General features: G+C 41.5%; 1 protein-coding gene and 2 long non-coding RNA genes across 3 annotated transcripts in view; 2 read left to right on the top strand and 1 right to left on the bottom strand.

Annotated features, from left to right (window-relative positions):
* The window catches only part of LOC138973686 (uncharacterized), a 188,836-nt gene that overhangs the window by 15,958 nt on the left and 154,405 nt on the right, over window positions 1–18,473 (top strand). The window lies entirely within an intron of this gene.
* The window catches only part of LOC138973674 (chitin deacetylase 7-like), a 144,258-nt gene that overhangs the window by 92,375 nt on the left and 33,410 nt on the right, over window positions 1–18,473 (top strand). The window lies entirely within an intron of this gene.
* Window positions 13,840–18,473, bottom strand: part of LOC138973684 (uncharacterized) — a 6,451-nt gene continuing 1,817 nt past the window's right edge. The window contains exons 2-3 of the long non-coding RNA XR_011458097.1: window positions 16,548–16,666; window positions 13,840–14,411 (exon numbers count right to left, since the gene is read on the bottom strand). This is a non-coding gene — a long non-coding RNA (uncharacterized lncRNA). The remainder of the gene's footprint in view (window positions 14,412–16,547; window positions 16,667–18,473) is intronic.

Here is an 18,473-nt window from a genome sequence, read left to right as displayed (position 1 = left end):
TCTCTCTCTCTCTCTCTCTCTCTCTCTCTCCTGGTAGAGCGAGGCTTTTGAATTATACGCTACCGCTCCCACGCATTGATTTGTATAAATCTAGTTTATCCTACTGGGGATCGCTTGTGTGGAATATACTTCCAATGTACTGTAAAACATGTCAAACCCTTTCATCTTTTAAAAAAATGTTCGAAAATATCTTTGTCAAAAATAATTCTCTCCCTACACTTTAAAATCATAACTGTTACTGCATAACATCTTAATCATCATTTTATTAATCAATGAACCACGTTATTATAACTAGTGTTTTGTTAGTTTTAACCTGATTACAAATTCTTAGTTAATTAGTTATTCGTTTGGCTGTTCAATACATGTTATATAAATATATAATTGTAATGTATAATGTCATGTATGTCTAAAAGGGACAGGTTGGAAGATTAGGCATTGCCTAAAACCTTTATCCCTTTGTATTAAAGTTTTGAATCTGAATCTGAATCTCTCTCTCTCTCTCTCTCTCTCTCTCTCTCTCTCTCTCTCTCTCTTTCTCTCTCTCTCTTTAGCTCCCTCTCTCTCTCTCTCTCTCTCTCTCTCTCTCTCTCTCTCTCTCTCTCTCTCTCTCTCTTTCAGTAGATACATGTACCTAATTAATTTCATAACATGACTTATGTAACGATGCTACATTGTTATTATTTGCAACGTAGTTGTTCCATTGATTCCTCAGTTCACAGAATTTTTCTTTCCTCGAAGTTGCACACGTTTTTGCTTGATTGATACAGTTTTCATTATGCCTTTGACAATAATATGTCATGTTCGCTTGTATGTATATATATATATATTTTTTTTTTTAGTCTGTTAGTCGTTTGCTTGTTCATCGTTTGTTTGTATTACTTCTTTAATTGATATTCCAACATTTTTAAAACGTATTATCATTAGATTAAACCCTCCCATGGGCGAGGGCTGGATGTAAAAAAGCACCTGTTTGCTTATGCCACTACCCTCGTAAATAAAGAATTTGTCATTGTCATTGTCATTGTCATTCTCTCTCTCTCTCTCTCTCTCTCTCTCTCTCTCTCTCTCTCTCTCTCTCTCTCTCTCTCTCTCTCTCTCTCTCTCTCTCTCTCTCTCTCTCTCTCTCTCTCTCTCTCTCTCTTTATATCGAGCTCTCTCTCTGTCTCTCTCTTTCTCTATATATGTATCTGTGTCTCTGTGTGTGTCTCTCTCTCGCTCTCTCTCTCTCTCCCTCTCTCTCCCTCTCACTCTCTCTCTCTCTCTCTCTCCCTCTCTCTCTCTCTCTCTCTCTCTCTCACACACACACACACACACACACGCACGCACGCACGCAAGCACGTACGCACGCGCGCACGCACTCACACACACACGCACACACACACACACACACACACACGCGCGCGCACGCACGCACGCACTCACACACACACGCACGCTCGCACGCACACGCACGTACACACACACACACATACATACACACACACACACACACACACACACAAATTCAAAATATAACTTACTCTTTCTAACAAGGCAAAATAGCACCCGCTCGAAGCAGACCACAACTAAAACCTCTTCAAATTTCAAGTGCAAAATATTATAAAAAGCTGAAACAATACCGTGACATTTTTACAGAGACAGTAATCACATTTCAGCCTTCTCATTGCAGTGTGATTTTCGACGTAATGACTGCTAGAAACGTCTCAGAAATCTGGCCAATAGTTTTCTTCTGGAATAGAAAACGATGTTAGGTCAGAGGGTGATAAAAACTCTAATCATTTTCCTCCCGTTAAATGGAGTTTGAAATGAAATCGCCTCCCACTTTTCTGCTATCACGAAAGTGAGTCGAGATTTTCACGTTTTACTTTCTTTTTCCTACAATTTTATGCTGATTCAGATTAGAATTTTTAGAGAGGAATGCGTGTGCGCCTTGAACAAAGAGAGAGACAGACAGACAGACAGACAGACAGACAGACAGAGACATAGAGAGACAGAGACAGGGACAGTGACAGAGACAAAGACAGAGACAGAGAGAGAGACGCAGAGAGAGACAGAGAGAGACAGACAGACAGACAGACAGACAGACAGACAGACAGACAGACAGACAGAGGCAGAAACAACAAGTCGCGTAAGGCGAAATTACTACATTTAGTCAAGCTGTGGAACTCACAGAATGAAACTGAACGTAGTCCGCCACAAGTGCAAAAGGCAGTGAAAGTGACGAGCCTGTTTGGCGCGGCAGCGTTTGCGCTGTGCTTCATAGCACGCTTTACTGTACCTCTCTTCGTTTTAAGTTTCTGAGCGTGTTTGTAATCCAAACATATCATATCTATATGTTTTTTGAATCAGGAACCGACAAGGAATAAGATGAAATTGTTTTTAACTCGATTTCGGACATTTTATTTTTACCCTTACGCTGCCAATCAAAACTTGCGTATGTGCATTCCTGACTGCCAGGGAATATTGGAGTTCGGGGTGTAATAATTCACAAAAAATTCTAGTTCCAAACTGGCAGTAGGTAGGTAAGTAAAACCTATGTTATTTTTAAGGGAAATTGAACCAAGAATCTGTTTTTAGTGTCTAATCATGGAAATAATAATTAGTTTGGCTTATAATGATGTTTAAATATGAACTTTTGAAAAATCAGTCCGGCGCATCTTCCGGTGCCTGTGGATCAAACACAGGTGGCTGTTTTGCTCGCTCCAAGAAAGGATTATAATCACTATCATCTACCTGTTTGCAACGAATCGTCCGAAAGAAGATCTCCCCCTTCCCCTGTCAGTATCCATAGTCATTTGCACCGCCTGTAGCGTCAGTCCGGCTTTGTTTTTCCCTACCGTGGCCCGGTCGACTTCCACCGTTTGCCATTTTGACGAGTCGAGATTTCTCTCCCCTATCCTGTCGCCAAGGCCGAAAATAGCCTTCAGACGCAAAACCGCGTCACCATTTATGTTTATTCATGAGAATGAGGTATCCTACCAAGCCATTGGCTGCTATTTTTGTGTCAGCAGTGACATCGCACTTCTGGAAAATCCCGGAACCGTCAAGACGGGTAAACCCGTCCTAAGGCGCTGCGGCTGCACAAGCGCAGGACGGGTATACCCGTCCTAATTTTCAGAGCTTGTTTTTAATCCGAATATAACATATTTATATGTTTTTGGAATCAGAAAATGATGAAGAACAAGATGAACTTAAATTTGGATCGTTTTAAAAACAAATTATTTTTTTTACAATTTTCAGATTTTAATGACCAAAGTCATTAATTAATTTTTAAGCCACCAAGCTGAAATGCAATACTGAAGTCCGGCCTTCGTCCAACATTGCTTGGCCAAAATTTCAATCAATTTGATTGAAAAATGAGGGTGTGACAGTGCCGCCTCAACTTTTACACAAAGCCGGATATGACGTCATCAAAGGTATTTATCGAAAAAAAGAAAAAAACGTCCGGGGATATCATTCCCAGGAACTCTCATGTCAAATTACATAAAGATCGGTCCAGTAGTTTGGTCTGAATCGCTCTACACACACACACGCACAGACAGACAGACAGACACACACACACACACACACATACACCACGACCCTCGTCTCGATTCCCCCTCTATGTTAAAACATTTAGTCAAAACTTGACTAAATGTAAAAAGAGAAGAACTGTCAACATAAACTAATGAAAACAAAACATCACTTTTCATATTTCTAGGTGTAAGTTTATTCGCCGGAAATGCATTCCCGAAAGACACAAAGCAATAGCTATACATCCTGATATTTAGTGTTTTGGGATACATATAATTACCCTTCAGCGGCAACATCTCCCAAAGTATTATCCTCTCCTCATATTTTGCTCCCGTCCAGCGAACGTTTCATATAGTGTCCAGACAGACCAATATAGTTAATCACAAGGACATTCAGCCCGCAGTGAATGGTCAGTGTTTAGCCATAGAGCGTTTCATGGGTCACTCAGTATATAGTGTTCTCATATATTCACCCTGTCTGCAAGCTATGTGATTCTAGAGAGGGGAAAGGGGTGGGGGGGGGGGGTGGAGAGGAGAAGAATGTAGACGGAGATGACGATGTAGATGGAAAGGAGTGTGTGTGTGTGTGTGTGTGTGTGTGTGTGTGTGTGTGTGTGTGTGTATGTGTGTGTTTGTGTGTATGTGTGTGTGTGTTTGCGTGCGTGTGTGTGTGTGTTTGTGTGCGTGTGTGTGCGTGTGCGTGTGTGTGTTTGTGTGTGTGCGTGTGTGTGTGTTTGTGTGTGTGTTAGATGTAAGCCCGAGAACAAAGCTCACCTCTAGAGTGAGAGAGAGAGAGAGAGAGAGAGAGAGAGAGAGAGAGAGAGAGAGAGAGAGAGAGAGAGAGAGAGAGAGAGAAAATAAACATGCATACATTCAGACAGACAGACACCTTGACAGACAGACAGACGGAAAGACAGAGAGATTTAGCCCGGGGGGGGGGGGGGGAGGGCTTAGAGGTCAGTTAAGAAAGAGGAACCCATCACAAACACAGTCTTACATCTCATAACCACCCTGAAATTACTTCCTGAGCGCAACGCACACTGTATTATTTTCCTGCCAGATTTGGACAGAGATGGCAAAATTGCACGCCATTTTCTATCCCACACAAACCGAAGACAGGAAATGACAGAACGATTCGCGCATGTCAAAATCTGGGTCACAATGAAAAGAGAGAGAGATAAAAAAAAATGTTATAGCACCAACAACAGCAAAACAATAATTGAATTTAAGATTCACTTGTACGTGAAGCTATAAACAAACATGTATTTATACATCAGCCTGTGTGTCGGCTTGAATATCAAAATGGAACTAAAAAGCCTTCACCAAGACTGAGACCTGGACGCCGCTGTCTCTGAGCTCTATGTGTGAGTACTCTGTAATCTAATCAATCCTTTTTAACACCGTCTAAGTGATTTATGTTTATTTTTGTAAATATGTTACGCTTTGGCGAATAATTCTAATTAAATGATCATGTTGAGAGATGCATTTCCTCCACAACTGTCTTTACCTGGTTGAAAAATATGCATGTTTACGATTTTTATAGCGTGTCAAAGTGACACGTTCGCCTGCAATCACGACTCGCTTGACCCCTACCCTGTATAACACAGTTTATGGAAAGGTAAAAAAAATACACGATTAAATAATATGCACTAATCGTACAGCCAGTATAATATCCTCCACGAATCTGTCTTCCTTTTTGATGTACCTTATCTGGTTCATATTTTACGACAATTTGAAAATGACGAAAAATCACTTGCAATGGTGGACTCGAATTAGTTGCGTTTCTTTCGCCGGGCACTGTACACACGGGTCCGTATGTGTATAGATTAGATTGAGCTAAACATCAATTGAAACAACACATATCTTTTATATTTTAGGATTTAAAAAAAAGAGGAATTGAATGAAATTATATATGTCTGTGTCAGTCATTGTGGTTTTTGTTTGAGGTCAAATTGTATTTTTCACATAATGATCTAATTAATTGTTAAGTCTCGAATCTGAAATGCAATCCAATTGTCTGGTCTGCGTCTAGAAATGTCATGATGCTGCCTCACATTTGTTCAGCCGGATATAAATTCGTTAAAGCCATTTACACACAGACCCACACACACACACACACACACACACACACACACACACACAAACACACACACACACACACACACAGACCCACACACACACAGACCCACACACACACACACTGACACACACACACACGCACAAACACACACACACACACACTCAAACACGCACATATTCAAACACACATACACACACACACACAAACACACACACACACACAGACCCACACACACACAGACCCACACACACACACTGACACACACACACGCACACCGTGCTCACACACACACACACACTCACACACTCACACACACACACACACACACACCACACACACAAACACAAACACACACACACACAAACACAAACACAAACACACACACACACACACACACACACACACACACACACACACACACACACACACTGTAACAGAATCAGGAAAAAGTTGTCAATACCTTTCCTTCCAACCCTCTGACATTTGAAGAATGCAACTCCCCCTCACCCGGGCGTGTGAAAACGGCCAATGAGATTAGCGAAACCTAAACGGCAATCTGGTTTGGATGAGAACGCGAGAAAGGATCAGCCAATCAGTGCACGCCTTACAAATCTCTGTCCCCTCCAGCCGTGTAATGAATCGTTTGATTGGCCAGTGATTCGTCTGGACGGTTGCTCAGCCATAAGAACCAAAGAAAATTTGAAGGACAGAAATAGAAAATTCTGTCCTGTGTGAGCGTGTGTGCGAGTGTGTGTGTGTGTGTGTGTGTGTGTGTGTGTGTGTGTGTGTGTGTGTGTGTGTGTGTATCTGTGTGTGTGTGTGTGTGTGTGTGTGTGTGTGTGTGTGTGTGTGTGTGTGTGTGTGTGTGTGTGTGTGTGTGTGTGTGTGTGTGTGTACGATTGAGAGGAAACTACGAACACCGAAGACGATGTAAACCTACTGTGCAAAATGTCAAGACAAAATGACATTACACACTGCATCACAATTCAGTGTAATTACTATGCAAGAGAAAACAATTTTGCGAGTATGACATCCGCAGATAAAACTGCATTTTGATATTCACATACGTGGAAAGGTCACGATTTTACATAAATTTAAATTACACAATGCATATCAATATCTGAATGATAGATCAAATGATACAACGAAATATGAGGAAAAAGGAAAAACGAAAGGGAACAAATAATGTTGAAAAATGCGTATAAGTAAAAATGAACGCCTCCTACTCGCACACATGATTGAGCTCAGACGACGACTGATTTTCCTCAGACGACGGTTTTTGTTCCTTTTATTTCTAGGTTTTTTTTATGAGGTGTATCCAGTTATTGTACCCTAGCTAAATCTTACCACGCATGATTGAACACCAAGCTGGTGGCTACAAAAAGTAGCTTATGGGATGTCGCGCTGCGTAGCTGTCGATAAAATTTCTGTTCTATTTTGACGTGCCTTTGATTTCTATATTCTATGTTTTTGAAAGAAAAATAAATTAGGCGCGGTAATCGCTTTTCAGGGGTTGTTTATCGTTATCGTTTATGGTCTCTATCGTTTTGGGTAGTTTTTACTTTTTGTTCATACATATTCTTATAATCCTGTACAGTGCTTTTACATGCCTCCTTCTTTGCCAGTGTGAGTGTGGGGGGGTGCGTCTTTTGGTGCGTACGTGTGTGTGTATGTGTGTGTGTGTGTGTGTGCGTGTATGTGTGTGTGTGTGTGTGTGTGTACGTGCGTGCGGGTGTGTGTGTGTACGTGTGTGTTTTTTTGCTGTTTTTATATGTTATACTCTTACCCAAGCGCAAGACAAATTCTTCTATGAAAATTGAAGCCAATAAAATTTGAGTTGAGTTGAGTTGAGTTGAGTATGTGTGTGTGTGTGTGTCTGTGTCTGTGTGTGAGTGTGTGGGTGTGTATGTGTGTATATATACATAAGAGAGAGAGACAGACAGACAGACAGACAGAATCAGAAAGACAGGGACAGACAGAAAGACAGAGATAGACAGAAAGACAGACAGCTTGTCACTTGGATGTGAGTGGGAATCAGGGAGATGGGAAATTCACTACGCTCAAAGCATAAACAAAACCGAAGCTCATCATGGTTCTGTCACTCGCAGAGTTTTACCCAAAGGGCAAACACAATCAAACAAAACATCTTTAAGGGTGAATGTTTGTTTTATTGGGAAAAATCTGGCTGGCAAACCAAAGCAATATCTTTGTTAAAGTCACCCCCTGACCCCCCCCCCCTCCTTAACCCCCATACACACACACACACACACACTCTCTCACACACACACACACACACACACACACTCACACACACACTCACACACACACACACACACACACACTCTCACACACACACACACACTGCACACACACACACACACACACACACTCACACACACACGTTCACACACGGATAAAAACTTGTCTTCTCAAGGAGAGAATAGTAGCGATCTCTCTCTCTCTCTCTCTCTCTCTCTCTCTCTCTCTCTCTCTCTCTCTCTCTCTCTCTTTCTCTCTCTCTCTCAGTTAATTCTGCATTATTTTCATTTTATTAACAGTCAACAGAGGCAGGAGCAGATCAAGGGAAGCAACTCGAAATTTTACAATTTGTATAAATGAAAAATTACAGAGTTGTCCCCCTTCTCCTTCCTCCCCACCTTTGTGTACTGGACAAGTCATTGCTTAAAAAAGATGGGCCCTACAATCGGTCTTTTTATTTGAAAACATACCACCGCGAAGAGCATTTTGTAGAGCGTTTTGTCACGCTCATAAGATAATTACCCTTGTCATTTTTTGATGTTTTGAGAAAAACGCAAAAAATTGTCTTTGGTTTCTGAACAATCTGCCTATCTCATTATATTTAGTCAAGTTTTGACTAAATATTTTAACATCGAGGGGGAATCGAAACGAGGGTCGTGGTGTATGTGCGTGTGTCTGTGTGTCTGTGTGTCTGTGTGTCTGTGTGTCTGTGTGTGTGTGTAGAGCGATTCAGACTAAACTACTGGACCGATCTTTATGAAATTTGACATGAGAGTTCCTGGGTATGAAATCCCCGAACGTTTTTTTCATTTTTTTTATATATGTCTTTGATGACGTCATATCCGGCTTTTCGTGAAAGTTGAGGCGGCACTGTCACGCCCTCATTTTTCAACCAAATTGGTTGAAATTTTGGTCAAGTAATCTTCGACGAAGCCCGGGGTTCGGTATTGCATTTCAGCTTGGTGGCTTAAAAATTAATTAATGACTTTGGTCATTAAAAATCGGAAAATTGTAAAAATAAAAAATAAATTATAAAACGATCCAAATTTACGTTTATCTTATTCTCCATCATTTGCTGATTCCAAAAACATATAAATATGTTATATTCGGATTAAAAACAAGCTCTGAAAATTAAATATATAAAAATTATTATCAAAATTAAATTGTCCAAATCAATTTAAAAACACTTTCATCTTATTCCTTGTCGGTTCCTGATTCCAAAAACATATAGATATGATATGTTTGGATTAAAAACACGCTCAGAAAGTTAAAACAAAGAGAGGTACAGAAAAGCGTGCTATCCTTCTTAGCGCAACTACTACCCCGCTCTTCTTGTCAATTTCACTGCATTTGCCTAGAGCGGTGGACTGACGATGCTACGAGTATACGGTCTTGCTGAAAAATGGCATTGCGTTCAGTTTCATTCTGTGAGTTCGACAGCTACTTGACTAAATATTGTATTTTCGCCTGACGCGACTTGTTTTAGTTATAAGTTGCAAACTGCCTATCTCGAGCGGTGACAGCTGGATAAACGTGAGATAAAGAGCTGACAGCAACATTTTCACGCAGCAAAACTGTATAACAACCCATAAAGAGCATTTGCATCCTTTCACATTCTCAAAACAAGTCTTCCTGTATCATAAAAAAAAAGTGCCCAACTCAAGAAACGAGATTGATCGGCAGTTTTGCTTACGTTACCGTGGCTATGGTTTCCGACGGTCTGAGAGTTTGTACTCTCTAACACATAATAGATACCCTTCCAGTAGCTTCCCCTGTAGTTTCACTACAAAAATGCCTAACACTGAGATAGGTATTTTTCTCATGAGCGTGACGGTTTGCTCTTCGTGGTAATCCCGTTCTTCTCATCACACAGGGACGGGGTGTCCAGGGTTTTTTTGGAGAAGAACATACCACAAAAGGCAGAGGCATGCAAGAAGGCAACAACAAAAAAATAATTTTAAAGAACGTCACAATGAGAATTACAGTCTGGGATGCCCACTCAAAACACAGCCGTTTTCAATTTGAGTAACTGAGCGCTCAAACGTTTGTTTGCAAGGTATTCCTGGTGTGTGGTCACATGATTACAACCCCCAACCTGAACTGTATAGCTCTTGGGGCGATTTGAGACAGTTTTCTTGTTAGATATCATCCTTTTAATGTTATGAAAAGAAAGAAAGAAAATTGCAGCGAAACAAAACTGGGTACATTTGTACGGACTTCCATGTGGATGAAAGTTGTCCTTGATCTTTGACACATCCGGGTCACATGCAGTAACTATATCAGGCCGCTACACTTTAGCAAGACACTGCGAACCAATGAAATAATCGCATCGAGTGTCCCGATTCCAGATGTGTCGTGACTTTCTGAACAAACAAAAGTATCATATTCACTGGGTAATTTATCATCACCCGAACCAGGGTGATTGTCTTAACAGCGAACGTGAACAAGAATACAAGTAGAGGCTTCATTTTTGTCATGCTAAGCACGATGACATTACCCGCTATTACGAGCTAGTCGTGTGACAGAGAGTTTTCTTGCACACGAGACTGTAGATGTTTCACGACGGCTTTAGCCGGAGTGAAACAGCAGCAGTCGAGTGTGCAAGAACACTCTCTGTCACACGACTAGATCGTAATGGCGATTATGTCTCACAGCTTCAACAGAGGAGAGAACAAACACGTTTTGCGTACTCACGCTTGATAAACCTAAACACAGGAGCAGCCATTGTGGAGAGATCTACTTTTTGACGAAAGTGAACGAACAACTATGAATGACGTCTCGGTATATGTGAATGACGTCACAGTCATCGTCACAGTCTGTATCTTTTGAAGCATTCCATTCTTCATGACGTCTTTCTGTGTCTGCATCCGCGAAATGTTTGTTCTTTCCGGGGTCTTTGTCATCTATAACTCTGTCCTTCTAGTTTCAGACTAACAGGCCTCCTGAGCGAGCCACTTTCCAAGGGAAGCTAAATTCGCGTTTGGAAACAGTACTGTTGTTTGGGATGCCGTTCTCAGTATTCTCAGCGTTGAAGAATTTGTAAAGAGAAGAAACGATAACAGCAGGAGAAATAAAAGTCGTGTGTGTATTTTCGGGCTTTTGGAGGGACGATTTCGAGTTTTGAATCCGTTCTTGCACATGCTCCAAAGCATGTAACATACAATCTTGCACACGTTTGCTTTAGTAGTGGCAAAGAAGGAAAGCGTGTGACATTTTTCTTCATTACTCCCCCAATCCAAAAGTGTAAAGATTTGTTGTGTTTTATTGAGAGAGAAAATTAAAATGGAGAAAGCCGTTGGACTAAAACAAAAAACAAGTCTCGTGAAGCGATATAAAAACATTAAGTCAAGATCAACACTCCAAACCAATCGTCGCCGAGACTACATTCAGAAAGTCTCGGCTAACCATACCGAAGACCAGGACGGGTCACGCTCGCCGCCGCGAACCACGCGTCCGGAGTACTTACTGAACCTATTTTCTTTCTTTCTGAGCACATCTTTAGAGTAAACATGATATATCTATATGATTTTGAATTTGGGAGAAGACAAGTAATACAATGCAATCAATTTTAAATCTGTTTGCGAAAAATCGATTTCTATGACAATTTTAATGAGCAAACTCATTAACAAATTTTTAAGCCTCATAGCTGAAATGCAATACCAAATTCCGGGCTTCGTCGAAGATTACTTGACTAAAATTTCAACCGATTTGGTTGAAAAATGAGAGCGTGACAGTGCTGCCTCAACTTTCACAAAAAGCCGGAAATGACGTCATCAAAGACATTTATCCAAAAAATGAAAGGAACAAAATGGTGATATTATACTCAGAAACTCTCATGTGAAGTTTCATGAAGATCGGTCCAGTAGTTTTCTCGGAATAACTTTACACACACACACACACACACACACACACACACACACACATACACCACTACGCTCATCTCGATTCCGCCTCTATGTCAAAACTTGACTAACTGTAAAAAGACAAAACATTCCTGTGGGCATAATAGCTTGTGTCCCGTCTCCCATTTGTCTTGTCGTTATGTACGTTGAGTTTTACTCAAAGTTGAATCCTCACTCTTGTGATCACAATGTTTAGATTGTTTCCCTTGAATTTTTACCGCGTAATCTTCAGCTAGGTCCGAACTATTGGATTGCACTTCAGTTTGGTTGCCAAAAAAACAATTTATTTTTCATTTTTTCATTTTCATTTTCATTACTTTATTGTCCCATCGCTGGGAAATTCGGGTCGCTTCCTCCCAGTGGAAAGCTAGCAGCAACGGAGTCGCGCTACCCAAGTGTCTGCGTGTTTAGGTGTATTCAGCCACCTGCACTTATGGCAGAATGACCAAGGTCTTTTACGTGCCATTGTGATGACACGGGGGTGGGACATGGCTTCCGTCTCTGGGTCTGCACATAAAGTTGACCCGTGTCCGTCCCGGCCCGAATTCGAACCTGCGACCTTTCGATAACAAGTCCAGTGCTCTACCAACTGAGCTACCGGGCCCCCGGTAGATATTTAGATATTATCTTTAAAAAATCCAAAAAAGTTGTACCCAAATTTGCACTTTCTTTATTTTCAAAACAAGACTTATAAAAATTGACATTCCTCTGATTCCAAAAAATATTTTAAAGGTTTATTGTGGGAAAGTATAGGGCAACACATTATACCGCAAATTAGTGTGTGTGAAATATATAATTACAGCATAACGATTGTCACATTTGTGACATCATGACGACAATAAGGCACAACTTTGCATTGATATCATTTTATCTGTTCTAACTTTATTGATCAGGCAGATGTTCTCATTCACAATCACTCGTAATGGGATTTCTATTGACAGATTTGCCCTTAACGTCGCACGTAGGCTTCATTAGGCAAAAAAAAAATTGTCTGTTTCTGGTCACCCGACCGACCCCTAAATTTCGGCGCCGACCCTAAACTTTTTTTTTTCCAAACTCAAAATTTTTTTTTTTTTTTTTTGGTGGTAAAGGACAGGGTGTGAAAATGAACAACAAAAACGTGTGAAAACGAAAGGCCGCTGACAATTTGTAAATGTGTTGAGTGTCTTGTCTCTATGTATAGTGAATCCAGTCTCTTTGCGCGATTTTTAAAGTTAGTTTTATTAGTCTATATTTGGGGTAAAAAAAAAAATTTAAAATTTTTTTTTTAAAAAATCCCTACCTACCGACCCTATTTTTTTTTAGCCATGTTACCAGAAACAGACAATTTTTTTTGTTGGCCTTAGCCTACGGTAGTAACGGAGCGTGAAGCGGTCTTACTTAAAATTGGGCTAAGATTTTGACACCAGTGTTCCTTTTTGGAACAAGAAAGTGTGCACTTTTCTTTTCTGATAACACTGATTTTGCTTTATGCTGGTCAACAAAGACCGGAAATTAAAAAGCATCGTAACACCCAAACGCAATGCAAACACATGTTCCATTAATCTCGTGAAGGCGAAAGACAATGATGGATACATAGTACATATGTTCCGAATTGGAACGACTGTAACAAAGATATTGAAGCCTGTCCAATACACACTCATAATAATCTGAACAAGTCGCGTAAGGCGAAAATACAACATTTAGTCAAGTAGCTGTCGAACTCACAGAATGAAACTGAACGCAATGCAACGCAGCAAGACCGTATACTCGTAGCATCGTCAGTCCACCGCTCATGGCAAAGGCAGTGAAATTGACAAGAAGAGCGGGGTAGTAGTTGCGCTGAGAAGGATAGCACGCTTTTCTGTACCTCTCTTCGTTTTAACTTTCTGAGCGTGTTTTCAATCCAAACATATCATATCTATATGTTTTTGGAATCAGGAACCGACAAGGAATAAGATGAAAGTGTTTTTAAATTGATTTCGAAAATTTAATTTTGATAATAATTTTTATATATTTAATTTTCAGAGCTTGTTTTTAATCCAAATATAATAAGTCCGGGCTTCGTCGAACATTACTTGACCAAAATTTCAACCAATTTGGTTAAAAAAAATGAGGGCGTGACAGTGCCGCCTCAACTTTCACGAAAAGCCGGATATGACGTCATCAAAGACATTTATCAAAAAAATGAAAAAAACGTATGGGGATATCATACCCAGGAACTCTCATGTCAAATTTCATAAAGATCGGTTCAGTAGTTTGGTCTGAATCGCTCTACACGCACGCACGCACACACACACACACACACACACACACACACATATACACACACACACACACACACACACACACACACACACACACACACACACACACACACACACACACACACATACACCACGACCCTCGTCTCGATTCCCCCCTCTATGTTAAAACATTTAGTCATAAGTTGACTAAATGTAAAAAGTACACATACTTCCAACTGGCACTTTCAACAAAACAACAAAGAGTCGCAGATCTCTTCGAGCCATATTGACGTCATGAGTTCGCTGACGTCATTCAAACTTTACGAATGCGAAGAGAACTGATGACGTTATTGCCTGGACCACCTTGGCAATCCAAGCCGTGAAGGAGAGCCTTCTGAAAGGAGTTCTCGTCCAGGTTCATGAACAAGATGAACTGTTGAGGTACACACACACACACACACACACACACACACACACACACACACAGTCACACACAAGCACAAATATATTCACATACGCACACACAGTCACACACAAGCGCGCGCACACACACACACACACACACACACACACACACACACACACACAAAGTAACATATACACACATACTCAAACACAAACACACACACACACACACACACACACACACACACACACACACACACACACACACACACACACACACACACATTTTCATTACATTACCACCCTGTTGGTGGGCAACTCGGGTCGCTTCCTCTCCGTGGAAAGCTAACATCAACAACAGTCGCGCTATCCATAATGTTGAACATTGTCTCACAATCCTTTTTACATTTAGTTTTGAATAAATGTGTTGACATAGACGGAGAAACGAGACGAGGGTCGTGGTGTGTGTGTCTGTCTGTCTGTGTGTCTGTCTGTGTGTGTGTATGTATGTGTGTGTGTGTGTGTGTGTGTGTGTGTGTGTGTGTGTGTGTGTGTGTGTGTGTGTGTAGGGCGATTCAGAGAAAACTACTGGACCGACCTTGAAGAAACTTTACATGAGAGTTGCTGGGTATAATATTCCCGGCCAGACATTTGTCATTTTTTCAATAAATGTCTTTAATGACGTCATGTCCGGCTTTTTTGTGAAAGTTGAAGCGGCACTGTCACATCATCATTTTTCGATGAAATCGATTGAAATTTTGGTCAAGCAATCTTTGACTCAGCCCGGACTTTGGTATTGCATTAATTTCAGCTCAGAAGCTTACAAATGAATTAATTAGGTTACAAATTAAAGTTGTCAATAACATTTTTTTAAATGTTCACCTTCAGATTCAAACATGATTGCATTGTATTCTTCATCTTTTCAAAACATACAAAGAAAGGTTATTTTTACTTTAAAAACGTGCCCAGAATTTTTTTTAAATAGGTTAATAGGTTAAAGGCACAGTCAGCCTCCCGTAAACCATCACAGATACTGTCAGGCTTTTACACACAGTACAAACACCCTTTCGTTTAAACACTCACCGCTTGAGAACATCCTAGGTGCCCTCCGTAAAGAGCGAGCAATTTTCAAAGAATTTATTTTTGCGTGATTTTATCTTACCCCTGAGCCATCGTGAACCCGTGTGATCCAGTTTCCCTTTTACACAATGTAGTCGACAGTTAGTAATTTGAATGCGACTCGATGTGAGCTTATCTGCAATAGCACGTTATTATGTACCTCTGACTATGCACGAAACAAACGGCTGTGGTTCACAAGAACTCTAGCGATGGCTTTTGACTGTTCAGAGGAATTGGCGATAGGCATAAACCGTCGTATGCTACGAGAACCACGACCTTGCGTGACCCTGCTTCCGGGCTTTTCTTTTTTCAAACTTTCAAAACTTCGAATTGTACTGATCTTGTCTTGGTGAAAAAAGATTTTTTTTATGATTTAAGAATATTTGTGTAGCAAGCTAGCTGTTCATTTATTATTTAGATTTTAAAACTTAGGTCTAGCGCCAAAACGCACCACGGTCCGATTGTCTCTGAGACAATCCGCAAAATTAATTCTTTAAAAATTGCTCGCTCTTTACCTAGGGCACCTAGGATGTTCCCGTTTGGTGAGCGTTCAAATGGAAGGGTGTTTGTACTGTGTGTAAAAGCCTGACAGTATCTGTGATGGTTTACGGGAGGCTTACTGTGCCTTTAAGTGTGTACTAAGTTCGAGTGCTTCGCTGAGACGAGCGTGACCCGTCTCGGTCTTCTGGTATGGTTAGCGGAGACTATCTGAATGTAGTCTAAGCGAGGACTGTCTCGAAGTGTGTAACCTGCATGTAGGTCTATCTTAGTTTTGGGAAGCTTTGTTTGATCACGTCGTGTTTGCTTTTTACTCAAACTTGAGGCGGTATTCTCACGGACAATGTTGTAGCTAATCTTCTCATAACCTTTGCTCTTCCCAACTCCCGCTTCCACCTCCATAATTACCCCAATTACCCTTACCATAGACCTATATAGGTCCCTGCCTTTACCATTACCCTCGTAAATACAATAAATATAAAGTTAAATTGTCCCCTCCCGTTCCCCTTCACCCAACCTGCTCCCGATAAGCCTCCTAGCAACACACCTTTGGAGGATATCTCCCGACCACAGAATACATGACAGGTTTGGAGTTCTCGTTCGCTGGTGAGTATAGCCTTGCACAGGCGTGTGCCAGCTTTTTCAACTCCGCTGTAGAGGTGCCGACTGCAATGAGAAGGAGGGAATACAACTTCGGGTGAGACTGGCACACAGACCTGAGACTGACTGACTATTAGGGTTTAACGTCCTCTTAGACCAGTTGGCCTATATTGGGACAGGTATTGGTAATACGCTGAGGATGTGGTGTGATACTTTGACTCGAACAAGCCCGCTGTGGCTGTCTTCTTAGACACACCAGCATTGGGTTTGTCTTGTCAAAGTATCGAAATACGATCATGATAATCAGAGACGAGAGATGATGCATGCGTGTCTTCGTGTTTTCTAAGCCCTGAGACTTTCGCTGTGAACTTAGGATCTTTTTCGTGCGCATGTGTGCACACGGGGGTGTTCGGACACCGAAAAGAGTCTGCAGAAAGTTGACTCCGAGAAATAAATCTCTCGCCGAACGTGGGGTTCGAACTCACGCTTATAGCGACCAACCGGATACAAAGCCAGCGCGCTACCAACTGAGCTACTTCCCCGCCCTAGACCTGAGACTCATTAAGCAGAGTATACACCGACAGTCAGGTGAGTCTGGAGTTGGAAAGAGAGTGAACTCTCTCTCTCTCTCTCTCTCTCTCTCTCTCTCTCTCTCTCTCTCTCTCTCTCTCTCTCTCTCTCTCTCTCTCTCTCTCTCTCTCTCTCTCTCGGGCGGGGACGTAGCTCAGTTGGTAGCGCGCTGGCTTTGTAGCCAGTTGGTCGCTATCAGCGTGGGTTCGATCCCCACTTTCGGCGAGAGATTTATTTCTCGGAGTAAACTTGTCCGAACACCCCCGTGTGCACACATGCGCACGAAAAAATCCCACATTCACACCGAAAGTCTCAGGGCTTGGAAAACACGAAGACACGCGCATGCATCATCTCTCGTCTCTGATTATCATGATCGTATTTCGATACTTTGACGAGACAAACCCAATGCTGGTGTGTCTAAGAAGACAGCCACAGCGGGCTTGTTCGAATCAAAGTATCACACCATATCTTCAGGGTATTACCAATACCTGTCCCAATATAGACCAGTTGGTCTAAGAGGACGTTAAACCCTAATAGTCAGTCAGTCCGTCAGTCAGTCTCTCTCTCTCTCTCTCTCTCTCTCTCTCTCTCTCTCTCTCTCTCTCTCTCTCTCTCTCTCTCTCTCTCTCTCTCTCTTTGCCCGCCTGACCCACACACAAAAACTCATGACGCAAATCAAACACACACACATATATACTGAAAGGCATAAATTCTGCAAATAGTGCATTGAACGATTTTGCTCTCAAACGAAAATCAGATTGAACCTGTAATTTGTAGTTGACATCTTAAGTGTCGGAGCAAATGTTTCACGCTGTCAGCGTGCGCTTTGCAGTATTGCTGATCCAGCCACAGCTCACTGTGCTAACAAGGAACTTAGTCGATAAATATCGACAGGGGGCCGACAAATGGTTTAAATGGGAAATGTGTGTATATGGGTGTGGGTTTGAAACAAACAAACAAACCAACCCATGTGAACCCCGGGCCGCAGGCCTTCGATGTAGTGATTGAAAAAAAAAGGATGTTCTCAAATGGTTCAATTCTCATTTGGTCTGATTCTCAAATGGTACCGGTATACTCCCCCCCCCCTGGCCGCAGGCCTAGGAGTAAAATTTTTATAGACACTGACCTTCTTCCCAGGGGTCATTGACCCAGTTTTAGCTATGAGAGGTGGTTCGCCCAGAGGCTGTAGAGTATACTGGGGCGGTCTCTTTGATGTCTTGAGAGGAAACTTGGCCAGGGTAGTACATGCACCAGAACTGGTGGACACCAAGGACAAACATGAAATCGAAGCAGTTTGCTTTCA

The sequence above is a fragment of the Littorina saxatilis genome, linkage group LG8 (assembly GCF_037325665.1).
Source record: "Littorina saxatilis isolate snail1 linkage group LG8, US_GU_Lsax_2.0, whole genome shotgun sequence".
Lineage (NCBI taxonomy): Eukaryota > Metazoa > Mollusca > Gastropoda > Littorinimorpha > Littorinidae > Littorina > Littorina saxatilis.
Note: the sequence above shows the minus strand (reverse complement) of the source record. Positions and strands in the feature narration are given on the sequence as shown.